The following is a 7,640-nucleotide window of genomic DNA, read 5'->3' on the forward strand; positions in this document are numbered from 1 at the left end:
ACTGGGTGTAGAGATTACTCAAAAAAAGGAAAATCTTAAAAAAGAAATAGACTTCTTCGATCAATTCCCTTGTCTGTTACCCCTCCCCTCCTCTGCCCCCAGGCAAACCCTCAGCACCTATCTTGGGCTTCTGCTTCCAAACCACTTGGCCCCCCTCCCAGCAAAAACCTCTTGGGTGCTCCCCACTGTGCTGAGCCCTCCCCACCCCACCCCACCGACGTCATGACACCCATTCTGGGCCATTGTCCCCCCCCCCCCCCCCGCCCCCAAGCTGACCTTGCCTGTTCCACCCAAGGGCCTTAGGACCATTTGTTCAAAAAGAAACAAAAAAGAAAGGAGAGCGTTTGATCCTATTCCCCGCATTTAAATGCATTACTGTTTTGTCTTTTAGAACTCCAGGATTATGAGTCACAGTTTAAAGGCTTTCTCCACACCCAGGTTAGAAAGGAACTTTCCCACATTTACTTCTCATTCTTTCATGGTTTCATATTTTACATTGAAATCTTTGAGCCATCTGGGATCTATTCAGCGAATTATTTTTGCCATTCCTTCTTTCTGTTGGGTTGCTGAGGTTTTCTTTATTCCCTTGTTTTGTTTTGTTTTTTTTTTTAAGATGTTATTGATTTGAGAGAGAAGACAGAGACAGCGAAGAGAGCTTGAGCAGGGAGGAGAGGGAGAAGCAGATTCTCTGCTGAGTAGGGAGCCGATGCGGGGCTCGATCTCAGGACTCCGGGATCATGACCTGAGCTGAAGGCAGGTGTTAGCTGACTGAGCCACCCAGGTGCCCCCCACCCCCCTTTTTAAAGACTTCGTTTGTCAGAGAGCGAAAGCACAAGCAGGGGTAGCAGCAGGCGCCCTGCTGAGCAAGGAGCCCCACTCGGGACTTGATCCCAGGATCGCAGGATCATGACCTGAGCTAAAGGTAGACACTTAACGGACTGAGCCATGGAGGCGTCCCAGTCTCTTGATATTCCTAACAAACCCTTTTCAACCACATTTGCGTTTATATGCTGACTTTGGAAAGCACCTAAGTGTGGGGGCTGGTTGCTTAATCTAACCAACCCTGTGGTTAGAGGGTTAAAACTTTCAGTCCCACCCCCCCCCCCACCACTGGGAAGGGGAGAGCAATTGGAGGTTGAATTCATCACCAATGGCCAGTGATGTGATCAGTCGTGTCTGTGGAACGAAGAGGCCATAAAACCCAAAAAGACCAGATTCAGGGAGCTCCCAGGTGGATGCGCTGCTGGAAATTTGGGGACAGCAGCACCTCTGGGGAGAACTTGGAAGCTTCATGCCCATTCCCAGTGCCTTATCTGGCTGTTCCTGTAACCCAGATAAGGCACAGGGAGCCAATCAATCCAACCCAAGGAAGGGACTGTGGGAACCTCTGATCTGTAGCTCTTGGGTCAGAAGCTGGAACTGGAACTGGCTGAAGTAGGGGAGCAGGGAGCAGGCTGGCAGGACCGAGCCCTGACCCTGCAGGATCTGGGGTTCTCTTCAGATCAATGGCGTCAGGCACTGAGCTCAAGTGCAGGACACCCAGCTGCTGTTGGAGAATAGCTTGGTGGTGTTGGAAACCACATCGGACTAGGTCTCAAAATCATGGACCCAGATGTTCATTATCAGTGGAATGGGTAATAAACTGAGTTACATTCAATGGGCAAACTGTAACCACGCAAAACAGCGTTAAGGGAAGCAAGTCCTGTTTTCTCTTTCTCCTGTCACACCTGGGTGGTAGGGGTGTGATCTCATACGTCCCGTCTGACCCGTTGGTCTGACCTTCAGAACGCGCCAGAATCCGATCATTCTTTGCTCCTGCCAAGGTTACTACCCTGGTCCTGCAGCCTTCCCCACCCCCACCCCGCCCACCGGGACCACTCAGAGTGCTTCCTGCTGAAAGCTCCCGGCTTCCACCTCCTCCCTCAGTCTGTTCCCCACACGGCCGCCAGAGGGCGCGCGTTCCCGTTACGGAAGGTCGCGTTCCTTTGCTGCTGGGAACTCTTCCGTGGCTTCAGGCTCATTCCTAGGAAAGCCTCAGTGCCCGCAAGGCTTTGAAGTATCTGGCCCCTTCCCTGTCTGCCCTGACACCCCACTCTCTCCCCTTGGCTCGCTGACTCTGTTCTGGCCACACCTGCCTTACAGTTCCTGGAACGCAGATGGCACCTTCTAGCCTCAGGGCCCTTGTACTGCCTGTTTTCTCTGCTCGGAATGCTCTTTTCCCAGAGACCCACTTTGGCTCATCCCTCGCCTGCTTCAGGTGGCTGCTCCAATTCCACCTGCCGTGGGCAATTAAATGATATTAGGGAATCGTTGTTAATTTCATTACGAGTGGCAACGTGATTTATAGTAGAGAAAAAGGTCTTCATTGTTCCACGACACAAAGTGAAGCGGGGAGGGGTGAAGATGTCTGAAATGAACTCTACGAGGGTTCAGCAAGGGGCACCGGGGTGGCGCAGTGGGTTATGGGTCCTGCCTTTTGATATCCGCTGGGATCATGCTCTCAGGGCCATGGGATCATCGATCCCCCAATCAGGCTCCCTCAGCCAGGAGTCAGCTTCTCTCCATCTCCTTCTCCCTCTGTCCCTACCCCTCCCTCCCCCTCGTGCTCGTGCACACGCTCCTGCTCTGTCTCTCTCAAATAAATACATAAATAAATAAAATATTTTTAAAAAGATTTTATTTATTTATTTGACACAGAGAGAGAGGGAACACAAGCAGGGGGAGTGGGAGAGGAAGAAGCAGGCTCCCAGCGGAGGAGCCTGATGTGGGGCTCGATCTCAGGACTTTGGGATCACGCCCTGAGCCGAAGTCAGACGCTTAACGACTGCGCCACCCAGGCGACCCTAAATAAAATATTTTTAAAAATTAAAAAATTGGGGGCGCCTGGATGACTCAGTTGGTTAAGCGACTGCCTTCCCTAAGTCAGCTTCTCCCTCTCCCCCTGCTCATGCTCTCTCTCTCTCGTTCACTCTTTCAAATAAATAAATTAAATAATAAACCAAACAATAATAAATAAAAACAAATAAAATCTTGTTTAAAATTTTAAAAATAAAAAATTGTAAAAAATCCAAAATGGTTCAGCAAATACAGAAACAGTAAACAGAAGCAGCAAATGTGGCAAAACGTGGCCAATTGCCAAATGCCAGTGATGGGTATAGAGTGCGAACTTACCATTGCTTCTATTTTTCTGTACCTTCCACATTTTCACAATAAAAAGGTTTTCTAAGTGCCACCTTCTCAGTGAGGCTTTCCCTGACTACAGTATATATTTTTTAGATTTATTTATTTATTTTAGAGAGAGAGAGTACTTTATGACATATAAATATACTTCATAATATATAATACCTGAACATACTTAATAATATATAAAGATGTAAATATGCTTAATAATTTATTATAGTGGGGCGCCTGGGTGGCTCAGTCGTTAAGTGTCTGCCTTCAGCTCAGGGTGTGATCCCGGCGTTATGGGATCGAGCCCCACATCAGGCTCTTCCACTATGAGCCTGCTTCTTCCTCTCCCACTCCCCCTGCCTGTGTTCCCTCTCTCGCTGGCTGTCTCTATCTCTGTCGAATAAATAAATAAAATCTTTAAAAAAATAATTTATTATAGTATGTTTTTATAAAAATATATTCATATAAATATATTATACAATAGAAAGTATGTAATTTGTAATATCGATCTTACCAATGTGTTGTGTTTACTCTGTCACCCCCACCCTGTTGGAATGTGAGCGCCGAAAGGGCAGGCCTGTCCTCTTTTTTTTAAAGATTTTATTTACTTGAGAGAGAGAGCGCAAGAGAGAGCTGGAGCGGGGGAGAGGGGCAGAGGGAGAGGGAGAAGCAGGCTCCCCACTGAGCAGGGAGCCCGACGTGGGCCTGGATCCCAGGACCCTGGAATCACGACCTGAGCTGAAGGCAGACGCTTGACCAACAGAGCCACCCAGGCGCCCCTGTTTTTTTTCTAAATATCTTATTTGTTTTATTCAAGGATCCCTGAGTGGGGCAGCACCCCATCTAGCAGGTAGGTACAAGCTCTGATGAGGTGTGCAAAATGAAAGACTTTATGGGCAGAGGGACTGGGATGTTACATTAGCAAAAGCAGAATGCTTGTGGCAGGGGCCCCTTCCTTTGGGGGAGGGCAGGGGTCTGCCAGGCAAGTGGCCTCAGGTGGTTTCAGATGGTTTAAGATGCCGTTCCTGAAAGAGGCTGAAACTGTACGTAGGTCGGGTATCAGGTGTCCAGTGATGGCTTGGCTTCGCGCCAGTGATTCCGAGTTGGACCTCGTGTCTCTCTTCTAGCAGTTTCCTGTTCATAGTTTCTAGCCGTCTAGTGATGACTCCGCGCGGCTACCAGCCTTGGCATGAGCAGGTGGCCACATGCATAGGCTGAGACATCACGGCGGTGGGACCCCAGCCTCCTTCTGGCAGTGACACCTGGTCCGAGCCTTGTGGCCAATGGGAAGCTGCCAGCCTCCCTGGATGGTCGAGCAGCTGGTTGAACAGCGCCTGGACGTATGTTCTTGCCTCTTTCTTCTTACCATTCTTCTTTACGACTATTCAGGTCATGAAAGATCAGAAAAGATGCAGGAGGGGCACCTGGGGGGCTCAGTCAGTTAGGCACCCGACTCCTGATTCCGGCTCGGGTCATGAGCTCAGGGTTGTGGGATCGAGCCCCCGCGTGGGGCTCCAGGCTCAGCAGGGTACCTGCTGGAGATTCTCTCCCTCTCCACCCCCCCCACTACTGCTCTCACGTGCTCTGTCTCTAAAATAAGTAAATAAATCTTTTTAAAAAAGAAAGAAAGACAAGACATAGGACCTTCCCCACACAGGAGGAGGGTAAGCGGCCATGACAAGTACACAAACATGGGATCCCAGATTGGATCGAGATCGCTGGCTGATCGTAACAGGATATAACCCAGGAACAGCCAGATGAGAGGCAGAGGACCAGGCCTAGGGAAGGGCCTGGAGCTTCCCCAGCCTCTCCAGGTGCACTACCCTCCCCCCAAAATCAGTTCTTTTAAGAGACGAGCTGCAACAGTAGCAGATCTATCGCCTATTGTATTATTTAACTAAGTCTCACACCAGCTTGCCAAGTGCCAAGCATTGCTCATGGACTTTTTGGTCCCGAGACCTCAGGACCCCCCTCAGAATCCACGAGGAACCCCCCCTCAAGGGGTCTTAGTTAATGTGGGTCCCACCTATCGATATTTATAGACTTAGAAATCACAACAATTAACCAAATATGTATTCATTAAGTCATTTAAAAAATAACAATACTTAACTAACTGAGGTGATGTTTACCTCGCTGGGCCTCAGTCTCTTCAGGAGGGGCTCTGGCTTTGTTTACCACGTAATAACGGCTATTTACTCTGTCCTTTCCCTTCAGATGCAAATCTGAGATAAAAATCTGGCCTGTCCCTTTGGGGTCCAGTTACTGGCCAGCAATTCAATTGGCTGCTAGTCAGGGATTCTCCTTGGGTGGGATCGGCTCCGCCATCAGGACAGACAAGGAAGGGAAGAATCTTTTGACTGCAAGTTACAAAACAAAACAAAACAGAACAAAAACCCTACATAATACAAAAAACAAACAAACAAACAAAAACAAAAAAGAATCACAACCTGACTACAGTGGTTTAAACCAGTTTTTAATTTTGACTTTGTTTTTCTTAAGCAGAACAATCTAGAAATCAAGTCTTGGGTTTTTTTTTAAAGATTTATTTATTTATTCGTCAGAGAGAGAGCATGAACAGTGGGAGGGGAGGCAGAGGCAGAGGGAGAAGCAGGCTCCCCGCTGATCAAGGAGCCCGGATGTGGGGCTCGATTCCCAGGACCCTGGGATCATGACCTGAGCCGAAAACCAACCAAGCCGCCTGGGCGTCCCTAGAAATCAGGTTTAATTGTTGGAGGACCCCAGGTCTCTGTGTTCGGCCTTCAGCTCGTGGGCAATGGCACTTTGGGGCATGAAACGGCTGTGGAGACACTCCAAGCATCACACTTACAGACGACCACAGCCAAAGGGAGGGAAGAAAAGAAAAAGCTGTCTTTCAGGCTTTCTTTTTCAAGGGAAGAAAGCCTTCCCAGAGGCCTCCAGGCAAATGTCCCCACCACGGCCTGAACTTCTCTTGAGGAATCATTGACAAAAGGAAATGAGAGGTCTGAGGATGGTTACCAACAAATCAGCATTTTGTCCCAAAGCTGTGAACTGCTGACAGCCCACAGACTGTGTCTGCCCTAGTCCCGCGAGGGTCTCCCTCCAGCAAAGGGGGTCAGAGATAAGGTGACAAGCCCAAGGGCACACACCACGCAGATAATGGAGGCACATTTGTACCCGGACCAACCCAACGGATATGCCTGTGACGTGGGATGCAAAGACAAAGGAAAAATGAAATCTCCTTACCACTTACAGCCCATTGACAAGTCCTTGAAACAGGTGGAGTGACATTCCTCTAGGAACTGGGCTGCCTCGATGTTAATACTTTGCTAAGGGAAAAGGCAATCATAGCTTCACATTATCCCGACCCCCCAGGATCCTATGAGTCTACTTGAACTTACGAAAACTTCTTAGGAAACTTCCCTTATCTCTACCCGCCCCTCCCCCAGGATGTATGCTGGCAGTCATTCCTCAAGCTTACGACCCACCCATATACACCTGAAGGGTCTCCTGACTGAGGTTTTATTAGACGGTAATAAATGACCTGCTCGTAACAACAGCCAGCCCCCTCAAGGTCCTGGAAACCTTGCTTCCAAAATTCCTTAAGAGACTCGGCTAACCCTAACCCCCTCCCAACTTGAAAGTATATAATGGTCCACTCCTCATGACCCCAGGGCAGCTCTTTCTGCCCACGGGGCCTGTCCCTGTGCTGTAATAAAACCAGCTTATTGCACCAAAGACATCTTGGGAATTTTTTCTTGGTCCTCAGCGCCAAACCCCAACATTTTCCTACATCGGCCTGGTCCTAATGTCTGGCTCTCTCTACACCTACACGTAACAATTATTAAAGTATGTGTGTGAAAGATTGTGTCCAAGATTGGGACACAAGGCGTTGACACAGGGAGGTAAGGAGGACTAGGTTTTATAGACTTCTGATGTTCACTCCCCTCCGAGCGTAGAGTATCTTGCCTCACTCCCCACCCACCAAGGCCCACGATCTACAGTACTGGCCATGGGTGCTGGGAAGCCCTTGGAAGAGAGGGAGCAGAGGCAGCTCTGGGTGTGCAAAGACCCTTTGGGGGCCAGGCTGGATGCAGAGAGTGGGCTATGTAGGGCAAGAACTGGGCTGAAGCAGGGCTGAGAGGAGACAGAGGAGAGAGACAGGGCAGAGCTGGGGACAGGAGGACAGGGCTTGAGTTTGATGGGCTTTGGGGGGAAAGGGGTACAGTGCCGAGGGATCTGGCCTAGTGACTGGATGTACAGTGGGGCTGTCCCAAAGGTGTGGAAGTAGAGGAGGCATGGGTTAGCGGGGGCAAGAGGTTAAACTCAGTGTATGATGAGGTGGAAAAAATCTCTCAGGTCAGAGAAACCCGCCAGGTCACTGGGGGCCCGGATGGCTGCGTCTTGGAAAATGAAAAGGGCCCAGGGCAGGGATTCCTGGTGAAGACCCTAGAGTCCCTGAGTTGCATCACTGGAGATGACAGCTAATG

The sequence above is a fragment of the Ursus arctos genome, unplaced genomic scaffold (genome assembly GCF_023065955.2).
Source record: "Ursus arctos isolate Adak ecotype North America unplaced genomic scaffold, UrsArc2.0 scaffold_19, whole genome shotgun sequence".
NCBI lineage: Eukaryota > Metazoa > Chordata > Mammalia > Carnivora > Ursidae > Ursus > Ursus arctos.